At 34.3% G+C, this 25,559-nt stretch overlaps 1 pseudogene; it reads right to left on the bottom strand.

The window, feature by feature from the left end:
- LOC131999423 (pre-mRNA-splicing regulator WTAP-like) overlaps window positions 1-25,559 on the bottom strand; it is a 167,993-nt pseudogene that overhangs the window by 5,285 nt on the left and 137,149 nt on the right.

Below are 25,559 nucleotides of genomic sequence, written 5' to 3'. Positions count from 1 at the left end.
AGCCTGCTTCTCCTTCTCCCTTTACCTGCTTCTCTCCCTCCTCACACACACTCTCTGTCAAATAAACAAATAAAGAATTTTTTTTAAAAGGAAAATAATAGGACACAGCTAATGAATAATAGAGGAAATCAATTCTAGGGAGTAGAAGAGGGGGAAAGAGAATATTAAAATCCAGATATTTTTTATTGAAATTTCATGTTTGGTATGTTGGGAATACAGGTTATGTGATAGGTGAAAAGTTGATGTAGTTCTTTGGAAATGTAGATATTAGATTGGGAAGGGTCTGAATATTGGAAAACTCAAATCATGTGCTATTATTGTGTTAGACTTTGTTTATCTGGGTAATTTTAAGTAAAGTCACTTTTAAGGAAAGATTTGACAAAATTACATTAATTTTGAAAGCATTTGACTCTGGCAGTAACAAAGAAACTATTTATGAGCAAATATTAGTTAATTAGAACTAGAATAGCTCTGTTTGATGCTATACTACTAGTGCAAGAGAAAAATGGCAATTCGCTTCAAAATGTGTTTCCCCAGTTTCTTCTTATGGTTCTGTTTCATCCTCCTTCCCTTTTATTTTACCTCTTTATGTAACAGAAAGAATGGAGATACTTGAGGTATTTAAGAAACCCAAAAAGTTCCACGTGGCTGCAGTGAAAGAGCATGTGGACAATGAGGGTAATGAAGTCAGGGGGTTAAAATGAAAGTAATATTTGTTGTATAATTATATGCAGTATATATTACAAGCCACACACATGCAGTTACAGAACTGAGATCAATTATGTTGGTCATATTAAGAAATAGGAAGGGACTCTCTCACATATTAAAATGTTTTATCTGCTATATATGTCATGTATTTATATATATTTATATAAATTAATTCTATATAATTATAGTATTAGTTATTATATAATAATTATACAATATTAGTTATATATAATTATGTAGTATTATTTACTTTTGGTATTCAGTACTCTTGGCCTATTAATTGTTTTATGGTAATATCCTATAAACACACATATTCCCCTGTTGTGTAAGATACTGTATCTTGGTTCATTCCACATATTCTAAATATCTGATTTTTTCATTCCAAGTTCATATCTGCAAGGCAGTCCATTCCATAATTTTATTTATTTTATCCATTATCTATCTGTCTTTATTAGCTTCATTAATATATTTTGGGGACTATGCACTTGTATCCAGTTTTATCATCCTCATAGCCATCATTCTTTCCTGGATTTTTAACAACATTAAATACTCACTTCCATAATATATGAAAAATCTTCTTCAAATCATCATAATTTATCTATATCATTCTATGGAAGGGTTTCAAAGATCAATACTCCCAGGTATTTTGCATAGTCTTTTTCTCTCCATTTATTTTTGAAAGACAAAAACTATTGATAGAAAAATTGATAGAAAAATTGGATATCCCAAATAGATTACTTCAATCTATTTCGGAATGAAATGTTCCTTTAAAGAATTATGGGTCTAATCATATTTTCTTTCCCTTAAAAGCACGTGATTTTCTTATGTGGATGTCCAAAATAATTTTTTTATTACTCTGAAAACCCAATAATTTCACTGTGATATGTCTCACTGTTGAACATTTTGGATTTTGTTTCACTATGTAATGTGTATGATTTTTAAATATGCATATTTGAGCTTTCATTCAGGAAATTTTTCTTAAATGAATGATTTTCAATATTTTTTTCTTCTTTTGATCTAATCATTCTGGCAGAACTGTTTTTGTTGTTTATCTCTTTTAACCATAAATCTAGAAACTTGTTGCCTCTTTTTTTTTGCTTCTATATCATAATTTCAGCTCATCATTTTTTTAATTCCCTGTGATTTCTGTTATGTCAGTTCACTCTTGTATATCTTTGAGTATAGTCTTTTCTAAAATGATTTTTTAAATTTTATTTCTAAGTTCTGTGAGCTTTCCTGTAACACTGTGCTGTAGTTTAACCATCTAATTTTAAGCACATTCTGTTCATAGGAATTACTTTATCATTTTCTTAATTTGTTATGACTCACTTTGAAAAATTGTTGCTATTCTCATCTTCTTGGACACTGTATTTTTCTAGTGTGTGTGTGTGTGTGTGTGGTGGGGGAGTGTTTGTTAACTTTTGGACTGTTACTTCATTAATTTTTACCTTTTGTTACAAAATATGTATAGGTGAATTGATTATTAATTTCTTACTGATTTTTCATGATTAAAAGAGCTGACTTTTCCTAGATTATTAGTAGGAATTTTCCACATACAGTGCTAAGATAGAGTAGGTTAGCGTCCCTGACTCTATCAATGATATTCAGACTCTTCCCTTTATATTTTTACGAGGGATTAAGAAAGAAAGAAAGACAGAAAGAAAGAGAGAAACCTTTTGTTTTGTTTTGTTTGTGCTCACATCTCTATTCCTCATATATGATTAAATTCAGGGTGCTTCCTTTGTATCTTTTTGTATCTTTCAGAGCTCAACAAATCTGTCCCTTAAAGTAGTTCTCTTGTGTTTATGAAGTTTTTTGCTGTTATACTACTTTGAACTAGGCCTTCTTTGAATCTCTCTTCATATTTGAACCACTCTACATCGGGAGTCCCGGAATTTACACCTAGCATTTCTGCCCCTTGCAGAGTTTTAGGGTAAACTTCTATCAATGGGAAAGGAAGTTTCTCTTGCACTTTTCAATTACTGAAATGTGTGAGGATTTTTAATTTTGTCAGTTTTCTCATATTTGCTCACCTATTTGTTAACTAACACCTCTTGCTTAGGATGTAGAATTTGTTGCATTATCTTCATTCTTAGACCTGTTGGATCCTTCCATAGTATACTCTCTATTGCTTCTACTGAAAAGCCATTGATCCTGACTGCCTATCCCTGTGTTCCAGGGTTGATGCGGATTCCTTGTTACCTAGCATGGTTGAAGATGCCAAATGTGGTTGTTTCCTTTCCTCCTCCCATCCAGTCTGTCTGTTGAGTATATTTAAAAAATAATAATAACAGTGCTTGTACTATATTCTTATAAATGGGAGTCTTCAATCCTGATAGAAGGCATGGGATTGTATGAGGAGCCTCATAAATAAACAGAGGTAGACAAGAGGTCAACGAACAAATAGTACTTGTAGGGATTGGCAAGTGAAAAGGAAAGAATAGAAGCAGTATTAGAGGAGAATCTGGCAGTTTGGAACCCATATTTTAAAATGTTTCAACAAGGAGGGAATGCTGCTGATGGGTGAAGTAATATAAAAACTAATGTGAGACAGGATTGCTTTTATGTTAAAATAGTAAAAGATCTCTGGAAATGTTTGCAATATGTGAATACAAATAAATTTCTAAAAGATGATGTCACTGGTCAATAGTTCTCCTAAAGAGTATAATTTCTTCTTTTTTTTTTTTCCTTAATTAAATGATTGAGAAAGAGAGAGAGAGCTTGCATATGCAAGTGAGTAGGGGGCAGGGAAGGGCAGACAGAATCTTACGTGGACTCCCAAATGAGTGGGGAGCCAGATGCCAGGCTGGATCTCAGGCTCCTGAGATTATAACCTAAGTCGAAATCAAGAGTTGGATGTATACTTAATGACTGAGCCACCCAACCGCCCCATGAGTACACAATTTTCTTAAGGATTGGTTGTCAATTAAAGAGTTTGTTTTCAGTACTGTAAATGCAAATAGTATTTGTGGATTTTCCAATTCATAAGGATTTCTAGAATCCACATTGGAATGAAGTATGTTTAATAAATTAGCAGAAAGAATAGAAATAGGAACTTTTCATATTTAATGTTTTTGTTTGTCGTAATGTACCAGTTATTGTCTTACTGCCTTCCAGCTCCAAACTGACCATGTTAGACAGCTTTCTGAAATGATACGTGACAGTTCAAATAGTTTTTGTTTGTTTTGTTTTTCCTGTTACGCTGTCAAGAAGCTTTGTCAGTAGAAGAGACTGAAGAGGCGTTCCAGGAAGGGGTTTTTCTTCCCACTTCAGTTCTGCTGACTCACATCAAGGGACTCCGCAAGCACTTGCACCTCTCGGTGCCCATTCCTGTGGAACACAGAGGCCAGCAACACCAAGGGGCTCACAGCTTCTCTGAGCACCCAGACCCCTCCATTTTGGAGGACATTCTCTCCAGCTCCTTCAGTGCTTGCAGGTTCTTCTCCTCCCAGCTCCTACAGTGCATACCTGTGGGCCCTCTGCTGCCCCTACCTTCCTTACTACCTTCTCCCATCACCACGGAGTCACCTCAGACTCCTGAATCACACTCAGCTTCCCCAATGTCCTGTTCCTTTGGTGCATGATAGTCGGCAGCCCCCACAAAGGATAGCTTTCCTGACATCCCAGAGGGCAGATTTATGGCAGTTTCTACTATAGGGTTAAGGTTAGGGTTAAAATTAAAGATAAGGGTAGGGTTCGGTACTTCCTCGTCATGACTAGCAGCTCTGCCTTCTGTAAAAAGGCTTGCACGTCAGCCTCAGGGAAGCAGGAGACTACTGCAAGGCATTTGGTTTCAACCCTAGGGTTAGCAGCTGCTGTTTCTATATTTAGAGTTCTCTACTTCTTACTAGACAATCCCTTTTTACTCTAGTCCTCTGTTGCAATTAATAATTCTTTATATTGAAACTCCCCAGTTCGAATTAATGTGTAGTATCTCTCTCCTGATTGGACATTAACTGATATATGTATGAATGCAAGACAACGCAAAAACCATAGTCCACAATTCCATTTATTGATCTCATACTGCAAGTTTAAATTTGACTGTCTCATTATCATATGATCTCTCTGATATGAGAAATTTGAGAGGCAGGGTGGGTGGTCATGGTGGGTAGGAGGGGGACAAATGAAACAAGATGGGATCCAGGAGGGAGACAAACCATAAGACTATTAATCTCAGGAAAGAAACAGGGTTGCTAGTGGCTGGGTGGTGGACATTGGGGAGGGTATGTGCTATGGTGAGTGCTGTGAATTGTGTAAGACTGATGATTCACAGACCTGTACCCCTGAAGCAAATAATACATTATATGTTAATAAAAATAAATTTCACTGTCTCTTAATATTCTAGCATCAGTATTATTATAAGCCTCAACATCACCATACTCTTTATTGAATATTCAACATGAAGGTGGCACTGTTTTAAAACATGCATATAGGGGCACCTGGGTGGCTCAGTGGGTTAAGCTGCTGCCTTCGGCTCAGGTCATGATCTCAGGGTCCTGGGATCGAGTCCCGCATCGGGCTCTCTGCTCAGCAGGGAGCCTGCTTCCTCCTCTCTCTCTGCCTGCCTCTCTGCCTAATAAATAAATAAAATCTTTAAAAAAAATAAAATATGCATATATGTATCAAGTCAATTAATCCATACAAAAACATGTAAGGAAGATAATATTATGTTTCTATAATTAATAGATGAGTTAACTGATGCTAGATAGTTTAAATATCTTGTCCAGTATTACATAATTCAGTTAACTGGCAAAACTGAGATTCACATACAGTGATCCTGGCTCCAGATAATACTCCACATACAGTATTATCAACACCGCATTATACTGTATATGAAGGTTTTCTTGCACTTAAAATAGGCATGCCCCTGTCAAATAAGAACATACTTGAATTATTTGTATTAATAACACAGGTAAACATAACCTAATCATCTCTCTCTGTAGCCCTATCTTGGAATATTTCTCCAAAGCCAAGAAAGACAAGGAAGCCACAGCACATAGCTGTATAATTTTCAATTACATTAATTATAGGTCCTGATCATACCTAAACCTGTTTTATCATGGACATTTAAACAGACACAGTAAGTTTGCCAGAGCACTAAACTATCTTGTTGCCATTTTATATTTAGATTTTCATCCAGAATTGTCAATTATTTTTTTCTTTTAAATATGTGTTTATTTTCATTATAGTTATAAAAGTAACTGGAAAAAATGTAGTGTATCCAAATTTTACAAGTCACATACTCAAGCTCATTCAACAGCAAATTCTTTATGCCCTGGATTTTCTTTCCATACTTACCACTTATCAGTATCTGTTTTTTTTTGTAGGTAAATACATATTGTCTGCCCCACCTTATAAAATATAAGCTACTTGTGGGGAAGAGCCAAATCTGTCTATTTCCTTAAAGCTTAGCATAGACCCAATTTGTGCTGAATGAATGAATATATAATGCAACCTAAAATAATTTTTTCCAATTTTATTTTTTAGTACCTTTAAATCCAGAATGAGTTTTTCTTGAGGAAGAAAGGGGATCTGTTTTTATATGTATAAATGACTTAGGCGACACTGTGTTTTTAGTCCTTCTCTCTTCACCAACATATGTTAACACCAATCTCTTAAAAACAAGTTCTATTATTTTCCTCTTAAGCTGCTGCCTATATTTGATAGGTTTTGAACACTTTGTGCTTGATAAGAGTTGTTGATGGATTCTTTAATCTACAGTTTCTAACTAAACGAGGAAGTATAATGAAGTAACACAATACACTGCATTTTCTAGGCGTCAGTGTGTGGAATTATGTGCTCCTTCTAATGATGCTATGTTGAGGAAATGGAATGTAAAGTATCATTTTGAGCCTGTAAATGTGGCATGTTGCATAATGAAATAGAAAAAGTGGCAGTTGTTCAGAGATATGTTGGGGGAGGCTTACTGCAGAATTGTAACAAAGAATACTGAGGGTGAGCTAGAGGATATTTTAAGCTCTGCTTTCATCTTTTTTATTTGTTTCTTCTCCAGTTCTATGTTTTAATTAAAAGAGTAAATTGAAACAGCCTGCATCTTTTAGCACCAGTGTTCTCTAGGGATGTTACACAGCCAATTGGGTTAAGAACTAGGCATCTGCAACATAATTTTCAGCCAACTAGTCAATGACTAGCACTCTGGCCCTGGATAAATCTCATAATCCCTTTGTAACAGTTTCAATACTGGCAAAGTGTAAGGACAAGTTTGTCAGCTCACAGTTCTAGTCACTAGGAATGAAAAGACTCTAAGGCAATACTCATGACTAGGGCTACTGAATTCACTTCAAACTCAATACTACAAAGGAAAAAAAAGCTGACAGATCTTGATGATTTACTTTAAATCATGATGCAAGGAATTTTATTAATACTCAAAAAGACACTAAAATATTTAAACAAAAATAATGAACATGCAATATCTAGTTTCCACAGTAGACTTATGTATAAACGCCAAATAGATTATTCATTTCAGCAGACCATTTCACTGACATTTTTCACTTTCATTTACTGATGTCTATGTAGGCAGTTAGAGAGATTAATAATTTCAGATATAAACGTGGTTTCATATATCAGGTTGGATTTTGATTTAGACAGCTATGGCCTTTATAAAATTGAGTTACAGACACATTTCTGTTTAACAGATAGATAGACTCAAAGGTCCAAAACAAACAAAACTAAAAATTAAAACTAAGTTCTATGAACATAAAGCAGATACTCTAACAGAAAAAAAAAAAAAACAGCAAATTTTATCCCTGCCAATTCCTTATTCTAGTAGAGCTTCACATATAACATTCGGGCAATCAGAATTTGTACTTTCAAGAAACTCTGCACATGTAAATTTCTGTTTAACACACTTATATAACAACACCTTCTGTTGACTACACATGCAACCATTCCTGAGTGAATTCTTTTAAATTATAGATGCCTGATATTAGCACTATGAAAGTGGTATTAGAGCAGAACTGGAATGATTTGTATTCTTTCATCTCCTTTGCAAATACTTCAAATTTGTTTTATTTACTCACTCACTTCTCTTTCTTAGCAAACTGTGTTTGTGTGTGTGTGTGTATGAGTAATAAAACTGTATTTAAGCCAGAAGACTAGACGGAGTTTAACTATCTAGAATTCTTAGAATTCCTACAGGACTAAAGAAGAAAAAAATAAGCAAAGCAGCATAGGCATTATGGAAAAAACAAAACAAAGAAAAGAAAGAAGGAAGAAAGGGAGGGAGGAATGGAGGGAAGGAGGAAGGAAGGAGGAAGGAAGAAAGGAAAAGAAGAGGATGAAAGAAGAAAGAAAGAATGAAAGCAAGGGGAAAAAAGAGGAAGGTAGTGGAAGGGAGAGGAGAAGAGTGGGGTTATGACCCCCATCAAAAGGCATTTGGATTTATACTTTTAAACATGTTGAGTTGTTTGAGTGATTGTTTGCTTATCTAGAATCATTCTCTTTGAGACAAAATGTACTTGGACATAAACGAATAGTGAAGGGAAAGATGAAGTATTGTTCCATTGTAAGTCAAAGTTTTAGCTAACTGTGAGGTATTTAACTGTTTGATTTAAACTTTCTGACTCCAAATAGTTTAACATTGACTCCAGGCCCCACCCCAAGTCAAGACAAGTGCACATGCCAACTCTGTACATGCTACCATTTGGAGGGCTATTCACATTTATCATGAACAAATGTGGGTTCATCCTTCAGGTCCTTTATGATGCCACACTATGAATCAAGCTTTCTTTGCACCCACACATTAAGGTAAGCCATTCCAGTTTTGTGACTCCATTAAACATCATATTATATAGATAGATAGATAGATAGATAGATAGATATAGATATAGATATGTCTATCTTTATATAGCTATGGATAGATAGATATGGGTAGATATATAGATATATGGATATATTTTAGAGAGAGAAAGAGAGTATCTGTGTGAGTGGGGTGAGGGGAAGAGGGGAAGAGGGAAAGGGACAAGCAGACAGGCAGAGTCCAACATGGGGCTTTATTTTTATAGAAGAAGAAACTAAAGCTAAGAGATTATATAGCTTCACAAAAGTCAATTTAGATGACGTGCAATTTTCTCTCTCTTAAGCACTGTGGGGAGGTGTTTTGCCAGTTAAATAGAAAGAATGAATTACTTGAGTGCTATCTAGGAAATAAGATATGCCACACTTGGTGGTGGACTGATTTGGGGAAGGATGGAGTAGTAACAATAAGGAGAAGTTTAGAGAGGATGCCTAGGTTTCTTACCTATGAACTAGATGTGGATGATCCTGGTCACTAAGATGGGGAAGAGAAAGTAGTCTTACAGAGGACATTAAAGTTTCAGCTTTTGAAATGGTGTTTTTAGATGACTTTGGGATGTTCAAGATGAGATACCAATGAATCAGATGTCAGATGTGTGACAAAGGAGTTAGTATATGTAGGTTCTAAGTCCCGACAGCTGTTGTTTGAAAAGGTAGTCAGTGACAGAGACATTACTCCCTTGAAGACAAGAATATCTACAGAAGTGAAACTGGGCCTACATTTTTAGCAGCTCCAAGATTTAAAGGTAGAGTTATATGTTCTAAAAGAAGCCTGAGAAGAAGTAGCCATAGTTTCAGGGAATTATGGATGAAGAGTGTTTTTCAATTTGGAAAAATTATCAAATGTCTAGAATGATGATATAAGGTCAAGTTACATAAGACATAAATCTTCAAATTTCAAGTAACAGAGGTAATTGCTGACCTTAATGAGGGTTCATTCAGTGTACTGATAGAAATAAAGGCAAAGTAAACTGAGTGTCAGATGAGGAAACTGAATCAGAATATGGAAATCACTGAGGCTGTTAAGAGATAGCCAGAATAGTAGTAGTAAGACAGAGAATAGGTTAGAAAGAGTAGGTTTGATTTAAAAAAACAAAAGCCAAAATCAAAAATAAGACTTTCACTTAAATTTTAAATAAGAAGAATGAAGAAGCCAAGGTGATATTAAGGAGAGAGAAAAGATTTGGGAGAGTCAATAGAGTCAAAAGAAGTATCACATTGCTCCTGTCAGAATGATTAAAATAAAAAAGACAAAATATACCAGGTTTTGACAAGGATGTGGAGGAAAAGGAATGCTTGTGTACTCTTGGTGGGAATATAAATTGGTACAGTCACTTTGGAAAAGAGTATGGAGGCTTCTCAAAAAAATTAAAATAGAAATACTATATAATCCAGTAATTTTACTACTGAGTATCCATCCAAAGAAAACAAAAACAGTAATTTGAAAAGATATGTGTACCCCTATGTTTATTACAGTATTACTTTCAATAGCTAAGATATGTAAGTCCATTGATAGATGAATGGATAAAGATGATGTGGTATGTGTGTGTATGTATACACACATATACACACAGGGAAATATTATTCAGCCATAAAAATAGATGAGATTTTGCCATCTGCAGCAACATTGATGGACCTTGAGGTATTATGCTTAGTAAAATAAGTCAGACTGACAAAGATAAATACCATATGATTTCAATCATATGTGGAGTCTGAAAAACAAAACAAACGAGTAAACAAACAGAAAGTAGAACCAGGGTCATAAATACAGAGATCAGACTGGTTGCTGGAGAGAAGAGGGTCAGGGAAAAGGACAAAATGGGTAAAAGGGAGTGAGAGATACAGGCTTTCAATTACGGAATGAATAAATCATGGGAATAAAAGGCACAGCATAAAGAATACAGTAAATGATAATATAATAGCATTATTGGGTGACAGATCAGAAGGTACGCTTGTGAGCATAGCATGTAGAGTTGAATCACTATATTGTATACCCAAACACATAGAACTGTATGCCAACTATACTAAAACAAAAATAATAATTTCAAAATAAATAAATAAAATAATATGCAAGTGTGGTAAAAGTAAATAGATTGAGAAAGGAAAGATTTATTATTACCTATTAACAAGTAAACTCCCATAAATATTTTGGTTAAGAGCATGGGGCATTTTTATTAAAGTAAAATAATTAAAATATTGCTATGATCTTTTGCTAACAAGAAAGTATACTTAATAAGTATTAAATAGTTTGTGTAATTTCTCTTGGCATCAAAGAAATTAACACATTCACGCACTACTTACAATGATATCTGACTGTCCTAAACAATATATGGGGATGTAAGTCCTTTAATGTTCCTCAAAGTATTACCAACCATTCTATCTAGGAAATAATTTTAAAAATAAAAGTGAAGGAGGAAGAAATTTTAAGTGCATTATAATGTGATTTCAGACAATGAGTAGATTGAGTTTTAAAAGATTTATCATATGAAATTAAACTGAATGATTTTTGACAGAATGGTTAAATATATATACTGACATATCTTGAAGTTATTCAAATGTTCAATAAAATGTTAGATAAAACATTATGCAAAATGTACGGAAGTTAGTTGGGACATGAACACTGCCATGAAGGCTGACTGGAAAATGGCATGATGTTTAATGATAAATGCCAATGTATCAAATTTATAAGATCTCCAGCTGAGTGCTATAGAATCTGTAAGGTTTCAGATATGCTGAAAATTATCATGTGATCCAGAACAGAATTAACAAAATAATAACTACAAATGAATGCCTGTCAATTCATAAAACACATGGATATATATCACTGTATGTAATTTATGATCTTTTTTCTCTTCTCAGACCTTAATAATACCAGAAAAATTCTGTCAACTTCATTTTCATTTAAATTTCATTAAAGGAAATATTACAAGAAGTGATCTTCACAGCCCATATTTTTACCCATAACTAAGAAGTTCAATTTAAAATAATTATAATTTTTATCTTTTCACTATTTATTTTGTGTTACTGGTCAGAAGAGAAACATTATAGTAAAAAATATTATTATATACATAGTTATATTTAAGACAATAACTACATTCAAATACATAAATTATGTCTAACATCTGATTTATTTAAAAATATTCTATAAAAAATATGTCCTCAAGTTCTCCATTAGCAAAGGAATAAATATTTTTGTTAAGTGATAAAATCATGTCCACTGTTTCTTCCTAATACTGTTTTCATTTTTCTCTTTAACTATATCAGTGGAGATTGGTCTATTGCACAGATTTTTTTAAGGGTTCCATTTTTAACTTCTTTTTTTTTTTTAAGATTTTATTTATTTATTTGACAGACAAGTAGGCAGAGAGGCAAGTAGAGAGAGAGAGGAGGAAACAGGCTCCCTATCAAGCAGAGAGCCCCATGTGGGGCTCGATCCCAGGACCCCAGGATCATAACCTGAGTCAAAGGCAGAGGCTATAACCCACTGAGTCACCCAGGTGCCTCTCCATTTTTAACTTCTTAAAGCCTCTTATTGTTTGGTTTTCTATTTCATGATTTCTGTTCTTCTTATTATTCCTTCTTTATAGTTATTTTTGATTATTTTCTTTATAATTTTAGTGAGTTATTCAATATGACATGTTTGTTATTAACTGAATATATCCCCACCAAAATTTGTATGTTGAAATCCTGTTCTGTAATGCACTGGTATTAGGAGGCAGGGCCTTGGCAGGTAACAAGGATGAGATAAATTCATGAGGGTGGAGCTCTTGTGAAAGGAATTAATGCCCTTATAAGAGTCAGAACAAAGTTTTTTTCCACTCTCTGTCTTCTGCCATGTAAAGACTTGAGAAATTGGGAGTCTACAACCAGAAAGAAGGTTCTTACCAGAATTAAACCATGCTGATAAACCTGATCACAGACGTTCAGCCTCTAGAACTGTGAAAAATAAATTCCTTTCATTTATTAACCATGGCTTCTATGGTCTTTGTTATAATAGCCTGAACTAACACAAAGCTGTGCATTTGTTTTCAGCACAGTATTTATTAAAAAAATTTTTTTAAGACTTCAATATCTCCAATTACTACTCTAGCTTTATCCTTCCTGTTTTGATATATAATGCTATTACCATTTAATTCTAAATATTTTGTAATTTCTAGTGTGGTTTCCTTTCTAATATTGGAGTTATATTGGGCTTCATTTAAAAAAAATTGAAGAACAAATATTGTTACAATGTCTATACTACCCAAAGCAATCTGCACATTGAATGCAATCCCTATTAAAATACCAACAGCATTTTTCACAGAGGTAGAAACAATCCTAAAATTTATATGGAACCACAAAAGACCCTTAATAGCCAAAGCGATCTTGAAAAAGAAACAAAAAGCTGAGTCATCTCAATTCTGGACTTTAAGTTACATTACAGAGCTGTGATCAAGACACTATGGTTCTGGCACAAAAACATACAGATAGATCAATGGAAGAGAATAGAAAACCCAGAAATGGACCCAGCACCATCTGGTCAACTAAACTTTAACAAACAGAAAAGAACATTCAATAGAAAGAAGTATCTTCAACAAATCAGGTTGGGAAAACTGGACAGCTACATACAGAAGAATGAACCTGGACCACTTTCTTACCATACACAAAACTAAATTAAAAATGCATGAAACCTACATATGAGACTTAAAACCATAAAAATCCTAGAGGAGAACACAGGCAGAAGCCTCTTTGACCTCAGCCATAGCAACTTCTTACTAGATATGAGGCAAGGGAAATAAAAGGAAAAATGAAATGTTGGGACTTCATCAAGGTAAAAAGTTTCTGCACAGTGAAGGAAACAACTAACAAAACAAAAAGGAACCTTCGGAATGGAAGATGATATTTGCAATGGGCACATTTGATAAAGTATTAGGACCCAAATATGTAAGGAACTTACCAAATTCACCACTCAAAAAAAAAAAAAAAATCCAGTTCTGGGTAGAAGACATGAACAGACGTGTTTCCTAAGAAAACATCTAGAAGGCTAACAGACACATGAAAAGATACTCAACATCACTCATCATCAGAGAAATACAAATCAAAAGTATGATGAGATACTACCTCATGCCTGTCAGAATGGCTAAAGTTAACAGCACAAGAAGCAACAGATGTTGGCCAGGATGCAGAGAAAGGGGAACCTTCTTACACGTTGGTGGGAAGGCAAACTGCATTCCAGAGTGCAGCCACTCTGGAAACAGTATGGAGGTTTCTCAAGAAGTTAAAAATAGAACTACCATATGACCCAGAAACTGCACTATTAGATATTTGTCCAAAGGATACAGCTATACTTATTTGAAGGAGTTCATGCATCCTGATATTTATAGACGTTTTATCAACAGTAGCCAAATGTTCCCAATAGCCAAAGGGCCCCAAAGTCCATTGACTGATGAATGAATAAAGAAGTGCTATAGGGATAGCTGGGTGGCTCAGTCCATTAAGTGTCTGTGTTTGGCTCAGGTCATGATCCCAGGGTGCTGGAATTGAGTTCCATATTGGGATTCTTGTTCAGTGGGGAACTTGCTACTCCCTCTGTCTGCTCCTCCCCCTGCTTGAGTCTTCTCTCTCTCTGATAAATAAATAAAATCTTAAAAAAAAAAAAAAGGAACTGGTATATATATACGTAATGGAATATTACTCTCAGTCATTAAAAAGAATGAAATACTGTCATTTATAATGACGTGGATGGAGCTGGAGAGTATTATGCTAAGTGAAATAAATTTGTCAGAGAAAGAAAATATCATATGATTTCAGTCATTTGTGGAACTTAAGAAATAAAACGGATGAACAAAAAGAGAGAGGCAATCCATATAACAGACTCTTAACCACAGAGAACAAACTGAGAGTTACTGGAGGGGAGATGAGAGGTAGGATGGGATAAACGCATGATGGGTATTAAGGAAGGCACTCATGTTGAGCCCGGGGTGTTGTATATTAAGTGGTGAATTACTAAATCCTATACCTTAAACTAATATTGCACTATATGTTAACTAACGAGAACATATATATGTATATGTATGTGTATATTTATTTATTTCTTTATTATTTTATTTGAGAGAGAGTTAGTTAGTTCAGGGAGGAGTAGAGGGAGAGAATCTTCAAGTTGACTCTTCACTAAGCATGGAACCCGAAAGGGGGTTTGATCTTAGGCCCATGGAATCACGACCTGAACCAAAAATCAAGATTAGATGCTCAACCCACTGAGCCACCCAGGTGCCCTTAACTAACAGGCATTTAAATACAAATTTGAAACTATAAAAAAACTAATAAAATAAAAATTATTCAAACACATATAATGTATATATTTATATATTTATTTCTAATTTAGCTACACTATAATTTTTTAAACATGTTATTGCTGATATTCCTAATTATCTGAAATTTTTGAGATTTGTTTTGTCTGTCTCAACCTAAATGTAGATAAAATAAACTTTATCAGTTTATATGCATATTTATATATTCATGCAGTTAAATTGTCTTTGCACAATCTTTATTCCCCATGTTTTCTATTTGTATTATATACAGCTTTTTGTTACTATTTCCATGGAGAATTCATCCCATTCAAATTTAGTACAATAAACAAATAGGTTGTTCATAGTTTATGACTTACCATTATGCATTTACATCTTTCTTTTTTCCCTTTTCCTACTTTTATTGCCTTTTTGAGTTTTGATATATTCTCTTTGCTCCTATTACTTGTTTAAGATACTACAATGGCAAGCCACCCGGAGTGGCTGGAGAATAATACTAGCAATCCAGACCTCTTGAGAACTACTTATGATGCTTATTAGAAGAAAGCTAATGCATTTTCATTATCTATGAATTGTTTTAAACCTGGGCCACTTATTGTAAAAACCAAAACAACAAAACTCCTTTAACTTATGGATTTTATAGAGTTTATGATAGTTGGATGAATAATGGAGGATGAGCATATAAGGTGAATTAACAGTGGAAGGTAAAATGAGGATATTCCATTAGTGAAATAGCAATCTTTATACGTAAGGTCTCCATGTAAATTGGTTTGAATGAATTTTGCATACTAAATCTGATATAGAAGGCATTCTAATTATGGAGAAAAAGGATTTATGGAAAGGTTTGTCCAATGTCCTGGATTCTTCCAAGGAAGAATGGTTACTCTATGTCTTGAATTCCCTGTATTCTTTAAATCATTAAGTGTTATCTATATGGTACTTGGGAATTGGATTTGACTATTTGACTCTTTGTGTTACCACTTATGTTGGTTAATATTTCTGGCAATAGATACACATAAGAGAACATATGTGTTTCAACTGTTAGGAACATTTTGAAAGTAAACCTTACTCCCTAATACGGTAACTACGTTAGAATATGTATTTTTCTTAAATATTATATGAGAGGAATAGTCTTGTTATGTCTTCAATTTTTGTGTTTTTCCTTTTTTTTTTTTTTTTTGGTCTTCTTGCCATGAACAGGAAAATTTTATCCTAGCCAGTATAAATTTTAGGGTTCCAATGCCTTTATCGCACCATTTTTTATATCATATAAGAATTTATTTACATGATTGGGGCACCTGGGTGGCTCAGTGGGTTAAGCCTCTGCCTTCGGCTCAGGTCATGATCTCAGAGTCCTTGGATCAAGTCCTGCACTAGGCTCTCTGCTCGATGGGGACCCTGCTTCCTCTTCTCTCTCTCTGACTGCCTCTCTGCCTGCTTGTGATCTCTCTCTCTCTCTGTCAAATAAATAAATAAAATGAAAAAATCAAACTTCAATATGATTTCAGTGTAAAAGTATCATTTTTCTTTTCTCTGGAACATTTAAATTTTTTAATTAATTGTGAAATTCAGGACTTTCATTAAGATATTTGTCTATACCTGTAAGTATAATTTCAATAACTTTCCTTAGGAATTAATGAACCTATACATTATGCAACTTAGGTCCCTCTTTAGTTCAGATAAATATCCTATGCTCTCAATTATTTTTTATCATTTGTTATTTTTATCTCTAGATCTCCCATTATTTGTTATATAAATCTGATCCATCATCCAGGTTTCTTTTCTTTTTCCTCCTTGTTTCATAATTTCTCTGCCTGATATTTCTTTCACTTTTATTTTAAGTTGGTCCCCAGCAGTTCTATTACTCTATTTTAGTTCATTAAGTAAATGTTTAATTAAGGTGAAAAAATACTGATTGCTCTTCTGGTAAGTTTTAGAAATTCTTCATGCTTTAGTCAGAATTTTCTGACTTGTTTAAATTTTACTGCATTTTTCACCTTATACTCCCTTTAATATATTTCAGAATCTGTTAATCCCATTCATAAATATTCAGCTTGACCTTCCTTACATTAAATCTGTGGCTCAGTATAAGTGAGCTTTTATTTTATGGCATCTTAATATCTACAAAAATCAAGCTATTGGTATCTAACCAGAGCAAAATTTTAAGTGCTAGAAACAGAAACTGTTTCTAATTATCTATGTTTATCAAAACATAAAATGTGTATCATTGTTTTGCAAGATAAAGCTGTTCTGTGTGTAGGTCCCCTGGAGTGTTAATTGCACTCTTTTCCTAACCAACAAATTTGGGAGCTAATTCTTCTGACAGGGAACTCTACACAAATAAGTTGGGGTCAGAAGGATCTGGAAGATGTTTCCAGGCACACAGAATGCAAATTAAATGTTTTATTGGGCTTTGGAAGATTTCTATGTGTCAGGCTCTTTAAAGGAGGCTGTGAAGTGTGTAAACCTGGTGATTCACAGACCTGTACCCCTGGGGATAAAAAATATGTTTATAAAAAATAAAATAATAATAATAATAAAAAATAAATAAAATAAAATAAAAAAAAAACCCTTTTCTTATCAAAGGCTTAGAGGTGAGATGCTGTTTTTTTTTTTTTTTTTCCTTTCTTGTTGTAAATTTCTACTCCCTTGTGTGGCTTTAAGGAAAAGTGTGTCTTGTATGTCTTCTCCATCCTTGAGAGTCTGCAAAGTCAAGGAGTAAAATAATACCAACTTTAAATTGAGAGACTGAAGACTGTGGGAGATTCAGTTTTGCTCTGTGTGGGTTTTGAGTAAATCCCTTTGTCTTCATTTTATACTCCCCACTTTCCACCTCACAGCTTTAAACTCTGCCAAATCTCTAGTTAGAAAAAGACTGGCTGAAAGACTGAAGAAGGCCACCTCCAGTACAGAAGTTACCTGACTTCTAAATGTTTAGAAATTATGAGAGGTTTTTCTTTTCTTTTCTTCTCTTTTTGGCTCTTGAGAACATGCAGCATAGTACTGCCTGCCTCCAATGTAGTTCCCAGAAATCAATAAATGTCCTGTAGGCAAAGCTGATCAGATGTTTGGGTCTCTTCATATTCCTCTGTGTCAAACTGGACAAGCAGTCTACTATTATTTTTACCTTTGCACCTTTGTATACAATGTGTTCTTTTGATATCTGGATGATTTTAAGACTTTCTCCTTATTACTGGTTTCTAAAAAAATAGATTATGATGTGTATCAGGGGCTGAATAGTGTCTCTCCTCTCCAGAAGTTTATATGTTGAAGTCTTAGCCCCTAGTACTTCAGAATATGAGCTTATTTGGAGATAGGGTCTCTTAGGGGGTAATTAAATTAAATGAGGTCATTTGTGTAAGCCCTAATCCAATAGGACTGGTATCTTTATTAAAAGACAAAAGTGGGAACCAAAAAAAAAATTAAAAAAAAAAAAGAAAGAAAGAAATGCATACTGATTGACTAAATAAAAACTATTTCTACAAAAGGAAAATTTAATTTTAATTAATAAATAATTATTCTGGAGGCCAGAAGGTTCAAGATCAGAACACTGGGTATGGTGAAAAAATAATGAATACTGTTATGCTGAAAATAAATAAAAAATGAATAAATAAATTTTAAAAAAAAAGAATCCAGTTGATCTAGTTTCTGGTGAGAGCCCTCTTTCTGGTTTGCAAAGAGATGTCTGAGCATTTCTTCACATGGCAAAGAGAGAAATTCTGGTGTCTTATTTTTCTATAAGGACACCAGCTCTATTGGATTAGGGCCATACTCTTAGGACCTCACTTAACACTTATCACCTCATTCTAGGCCCCATCTCCAAGTATAGTTGTTTTGAGGGTGAGGGCTTCAAGATATGATTTCTGAGTTGGCACAAGGGAGTCCATAACAGGTTTTCAACAACAAGAACAAGAACAACAATGACAGCAAGAACAGCAACAATAATGACACACTATGAAGCATACTAAAAGACAAAACACATCTTAAAGAGGTAGAGAAAACAGACTCAGAAATGGCAAAGATAATGGAATTATTAGACTATGAATTTAGCATTAATATGCTAAGGGATCTAGTGGAGAAACTGGACAACATACAAGAATATGTGGATAATGGAAGCACAGATCAAAAATCTAAGAAAGAATCACAAGGAAGTGGAAGCAATCAAAATGTCGTAAAAGAAATGAAGGATGCCTTTCAGACCATCAATATAATAAAGAGTACCAAAGAAGAAAAATCAATGAGTTTAAAGCAATGTCAAAAGAAGCTTATAACTGAAATGCAAGGGGAAAAAAAAAGAAAAGATAGCACAGAATAGCCAAGAACAATGAGACAATTATAAAAGACATGCGTGTTCATTGGAATACCAGAAGAAGAAGAAAGGAAGGAAGTGATAATGACAGAATTTTTCAAAACTAATAATGCCAAATCACTGATCCCGGACATTCAGAGAACACGAAACTAGTAAACATGAAAATATCTACACTAGGTATAACATACGCAAACTGCAGAAAATAAAAGACGAGGAGAAAATCTTGAAAGATGCCAGAGGTGGAGAGGGACAGGGAAGACACCTCTTTTACAGAGGATCAGAAATAAGAATTACATTGGAACTCTCTTAAAAAGCCATGGGAAGAGAGGAGGATAGAGTGAAAGATTTAAAGTATTAAAGGAAAAGTATTTTTTGTCACTCTATTGCTTTCTTCTCGTTGGGGCACTCCAATTACACCGTTATTTGGTTACTTGAAGCTTCGTCCCAGTTCACTAATGCTTTTCAAAAAAGTTTTCTTTCATCTATGCTACATTTTGGATAACTTCTGTTGTATCTGTTAGTCTCTGTGTCAGCATAGTTTCCACCGATTTGTTCAGAAATATTTTCTTCTGTATTGTCTTCTGCAATATGAATTATTTCTTATACCTCAGGAGTCAGTAAATTATAGTCCACGGGCTAACTTCTGACAGTTTTTGTGAATAATCCTACATTGAAACACAGTCATATTCATTTATTTACATATTACCAGTGGCTGTTTTTACACTACAGTTATACCCGAAGCTATATGGCTCACAAAACCTATGTTTTTAATATCTGGTTTTTTACAAATAAATAAGTAAATTTTGCTGACACCTGCTCTAGCTAACTGAACACATAGAATATAGTCATATTGACTGTTTTAATGTCTTTTCTACTAATTATATAATCTGTCATTTGGGGGTCAGCCCTGTGTGACTTCTCTCATTAGGAATTGTATTTCTCTGCTTCTTTGCATGTCTGGCAAGGCTGGATTAAATATCAAACATTGTGGTTTTTACCTTCTGGAGTGCTGCATTATTTGTCTTTCTTTAATAGCCTTTAAAACTGTTCTAGGGCATAGGGTATTTGTAATGTAATGTAATGTAATCTATTAGTGTTTTCTTTAAACTGCCATTACTTTTGTAGGGAACAGTGGCAGGGGAGGAGTTGTTTTTATGTTAGGGTTAACTTTTTCCCTGCAATCGAGGAAGAATTTTACTGTATTAATTGACGTATCCTGAATTATGAGGTTTTCCAAACTGGCGTTTGGGAACAGGCATTTTGCAGGCCCTATGTGAGCTCCTGGCACTCATGATACCTCTACTCTTACTTTGATTCTTTCCTTAGACTCGGGTATTTTCTTCCCTGGCATGCTGTGGCCAAGACCCACCTGAATACTCAAGTGTGATCCTGCATAGATCTCTGCAACCCTCTTTATCCACATGACTCTTCTTTTCTTTTAATATGCCCTACAAATTCTATTAATCTTTACTTCCCTGGAATCTTGACTAAGGGTGAGAGCTCGGCTTAGCTTGCATTTACCCCTCTAGATTGTACCTTGTACACTTTCTCCAAGTCATATGCTAAGCCAGTTATAGTTCACTCCTAGTTTGATCCCCATCTTCGATGGGTCTCTTTTATTTATTTATTTACTGATATCTAATGTCTTGAGTGTCATTTTTCCCCCACATATTTTTCCTTATTTTTAACTGTTTTGGCTGGGAAGGTTAATCTGGTTCCTTTTACTGGATCTTGACTGGAAGTGGTGGACTCTTCCCAGGACTCTCTAATGTCTCAGGTAGTGTAGCTGGAGTGAAAGGAGGAACCTAGCATATGCTTCCTACTTAGCCCCAAAGGCCTCTCATATTCAACATGCATCTATTCCAGTTAGGTGGCTAGCTTGACTGGGCAGACTCTTTAAATTAGTTTATTTCCACTTCTTGCATTTCATCAGAAAAATAATCACTAAGTCCATTTTTGTCCCTTTTTTCTAACTCAACACAAGTACTTTAACTACATTAGCAGTCCTTCAAGTAACTGTTCTAAGGATAATATTACTCCAAACCATGGAGGTTTGATACAACTCTTATGTTATTTTGGTTATTTCAAAAGTAATCTAGGAAAGAACAAGATAATTAAATATCTAGCACACACTTAAATATTTTCAGGAAAGTATATATAAAATTTTACAGAAATACTAGTTATTTTATTTTTTACCACTTTAAATATTCACTTAGGTAAATCTTTAGATAAAAATAGTTGTAATCTGTTTTATGTATTTTATAACAAGAGAACATATGATATACATACTTTTTTATTTTGAAAAAGTTACTGAATTTAGAAATCTTACTATGAATACAAAACCTAACAGAGGTATAGCAAGTAATTCCAAAGATTGTATTTGCTGAATTTCATTAAAAAATTATTTTTGAGGGAAAATTTACACCATGAAATGTCCAGATTTTAGAACTGCTATTATAAAACCTTATCTTCTTCATAAAATAATTTTAGAAGCTCTATGAGTAGTAAAAAAATATTGATGATTGAATCAATGAAATAGTGTAAATTAGAATTTTAATATAATTCTTACAGTTGTGGACTTTACTACAGACTTTTACTTAAAATAAATATAATTTTTTTATTTTCTACAAGACATCTATTATGTTGAAATAATATTTTAATAGTTTTACTTTTATGTCTGTTCTGCTAGTAATCTTACATTGAATTTGACCATGAAGAAGTAAGATATTTTTTCAATATTAGTATTTGTTAATTTTTTACTCTCAAATTTTTTTGGCTTGTTTAAAATGTAAGTAGTTAAAATACAGAAGTGTGGTAAGAAGAATTTTGGTTACCTTTATTTTCTATATAGTTAATTAAAAACTGGCAAATTTGGTTAAAGTTGGTTTTGTAAGATCAAATTTATCAAATAATTTCTTTTTTTTTAAGATTTTATTTATTTATTTGACAGAGAGAAATCACAAGTAGGCAGAGAGGCAGGCAGAGAGAGAGAGAGAGAGAGGAGGAAGCAGGCTCCCCGCTGAGCAGAGAGCCCGATGCGGGACTCGATCCCAGGACCCCGAGATCATCACCTGAGTCGAAGGCAGCGGCCTAACCACTAAGCCACCCAGGCGCCCTCAAATAATTTCATACGTATTTTTCTTCCTATCAATCTCTTTTTAAAAAAATTGGAGACATGGGGTACCTGGGTGGCTCAGTGGGTTAAAGCCTTTGCCTTCAGCTTGGGTCATGATCCCAGGGTCGTGGGATCAAGCCCTGCATTGGGCTTTCTGCTAAACAGACAACCTGCTTCCCCGGCTCGCTCTGCCTGCCTCTCTGCTTACTTGTGGTTTCTCTCTGTTGAATAAATAAATAAAATCTTAAAAAATAAATAAATAAATAAATAAATAAAATAAAAAAATAAATAAGAACTGGAAACAACCTTGAAAAGGCAAAGTAGTGTATCAATTATTGCCTTGGTTTAAATATATATTTATAGAACTAATGTAATGCTTATTTATTTTTAATGAAGTTATTTAATAACATCCATTATTTTTCTTGTCAGAAATACTCATTAAAAGGCAGAAAAAAGGTAATTTAGGACACTAATAGCCTATCACTTATCAATACACACCATTCTCATAATCAGATATACTCCTCCTGTAAAAAATCAGTTTTTAAAACGTATTTAAAATATCTCCTAGGAAGAGCTTTTACAACCCAAGTTTCATTATGAAAATAATTTTTATCACATATAATGTCTTCAGATATGGGTTTTATAATGAAAGTGCTGACATAGTCTTCACTGGATCGTTACAAACATGACACTATAAAAGGACAAACTGGGAATAAAATATTACTTGCAGTTATACACAAAAATCATTATTTATTTAAAATGTCAAAAGATGAATATATTCACTCATAGCTAAATGACACTACTTATTGACTTATTTATTAGAGTTATCTCTATTTCCAAAATGCATTCATTTATTTGACAAACTGGAAGATTAGCACTTACGTTGTAATCACAACTTGTTAGTTCTGGTTTGTTGTTAATTATTTATTCTTGCAATTAGCCATTTGTAAATTGATTTGGCAATAATTATGGCTCTTTTGTCATCACACTGGGAAAGCAAATCTTGTATTATTATCACTTTATTATACAATATGTGATGTAAAATGCTTCACCTTTCAAAAAACTTTCCAATATATGTAAGGTCTTCAAAACTAGTATCAGTGGAAAGATTGGTACTTCTTACTTGCATATGGCGAATGACAATTTTTTATACCTCTCATTATCTTTTTTTAAAAGATTTTATTTATTTATTCATGAGGGACAGAGAGAGGAAGAGGCAGAGATAGAAGCAGGCTCCCTACTGAGCAGGGAGACTGATGTGGAACTCAATCCCAGGACCTTAGGTCTACCTAAGCTGAAGGCAGATGCTTAACCATCTGAGCCACCCAGGCATTTTAAACTTGATTTTTTTTAAAGATTTTATTTATTTGAGGAGAGACAGAAAGAGGAAGAGAGAGAGAAAGAGAGTGTGAGAGAGCATGAGCTAGGGGAGAAGCAGAGAAACAACCTCCCCACTGAGCAAGGAGCCTGCTGTGGGACTCGATCACAGGACTCAGGGATCATGACTGGAGCCAAAGGCAGATGCTTAACCTACTGAACCATCCAGGCACCCCCTCTCATTATCTTTGTAAATGTATGTTACAGTTTGCTTACATTATATTTGATTTTAATAACTGCTTACAGCATCAATTTTCTCATAAAATGTACACTGATATTATTTGTTATAGATTCAAATTCATAAGATGTATTTTTGTTTGACTTTTCCATGTATATTTAATGATGAAAATACTGAATTTCTAATTATAAACACATGATGTGCTTTCATTGCTTGGTGGTTACATGTAAAAAGTCAAATATCTTAAGGGGAAATATGTTATTAATGAAAGAAAATTAGATAGATAAATTAGGTAGTATTCAGTGGAGTTATGATGCATATATTCTAAATGAATTTATTGAATAAACTGTTGAGTTTAATAAAATATATCCAATCAAAATTTGGTTTATTAGTTTATATTTTCTAAGACATAGATTTGTTTCAAATGGAGCATTTAAAAACTAAAGCATTATCTGTTAAGTATCTGGATGGTTACTGATGACATAATTAAAATGATTTGAGATGACATCAGGTAGCAGGAGAACAGTTAGATAGTTTATCAAACCATTCCGAACATCTACAAATCCAAGAGATAGAAGAGAAGAAGAGCAGCAATTCTAGAAACAGAAAATTGAACAATTTCTGAAAGGTAGGACCAGCAGAGAAGTGAATCCAAAGCAAAGGGAAGATAGACTGCAAGGGGAGGGGCTGGCTCCTGGCAAGTGGTGGAGCAGTGGAGCACAAAATCAAAACTTTTAAAAGACTGCTCCACTGAGGGACATAATTCCAGAGGCTAACTGGGGGTGGAGCCCTCACGGGGACAGCATGGTCTCAAGTCCTGTGGGGTCATAAAAGGATCAGGGGTGTCTGAGTGTTGCAGAGCTCACAGATATTATAGCAGGGAAGCCGGTGACAGATGGAGCCAAGGGATGAACTCTCAACTCATGGTAACCTTAAACTGATCTGTGGCACAATCATACCACTGCTCTTTGAGCAGGGACCCCACAAGAGGCAGATCTGGGGAGACCCCCCTGGAAGAGCGGCAGGGATCTGCAGGGTTTAGGGACTCCAGGTGGGGCTCTGTCTCCACTCCAGGTGGAGAGAGACATGATGGGTCTCGTGCCAGCTGAGCTCGGAGCACGACCAGAGGCCAAGGAGAAGGGATTGGTTGATTGCTTTTCTCCTAGGGCGCACGGAGGAATGGGGCCCTGAGCTCTCAGTTCCTCCAGGCTAGAGATTGGGAGGCTGCAATTTTCATTACCATCCTCCAGAGCTCTAGGGAAAGTGTTCAGGGAACAAAACCTACCCAGAGAGAACCCGAAATTACTTAGCCCAGCCCCAGGAAAGGGTGGAGCAATTCCATCTTGGGCAAAGACACTTGAGAATCACAACAGGCCACTCCCCCCAGAAGATCAGCAAGAACATTCAGCCAAGACCAAGCTCACTGATCAAGGAGAGCAGTGGAATTACAGAGGAGGGGAAAGCAAAGCATGGAATTCATGGCTTTCTTTCCATGATTATTTAGTCTTGCAAATTTAATCAAAAATTTTTAAATTTTTGTTTCTTTTTCTAATTTTCTTAAGTTTTACTCTTTCCTCTTCTAACATTTTGTAAACTAGTTTATCTTAACATTACCTTTCTTTAAAAAAATCTTTTGGAACCTTCATTATTATAGTCATATTTTATCCTTCACTGTATTTAACTTTATTTTTTGTATACACAAAGGGTTTTTTCTTCTTAAAAAATTTGGGATACAACTTCTTTTTTTTTTTTTTTTTTTTTTTTTTTTTA

This window comes from Mustela nigripes, chromosome 13, assembly GCF_022355385.1.
Source record: "Mustela nigripes isolate SB6536 chromosome 13, MUSNIG.SB6536, whole genome shotgun sequence".
Taxonomy (NCBI): domain Eukaryota; kingdom Metazoa; phylum Chordata; class Mammalia; order Carnivora; family Mustelidae; genus Mustela; species Mustela nigripes.
Note: the sequence above shows the minus strand (reverse complement) of the source record. Positions and strands in the feature narration are given on the sequence as shown.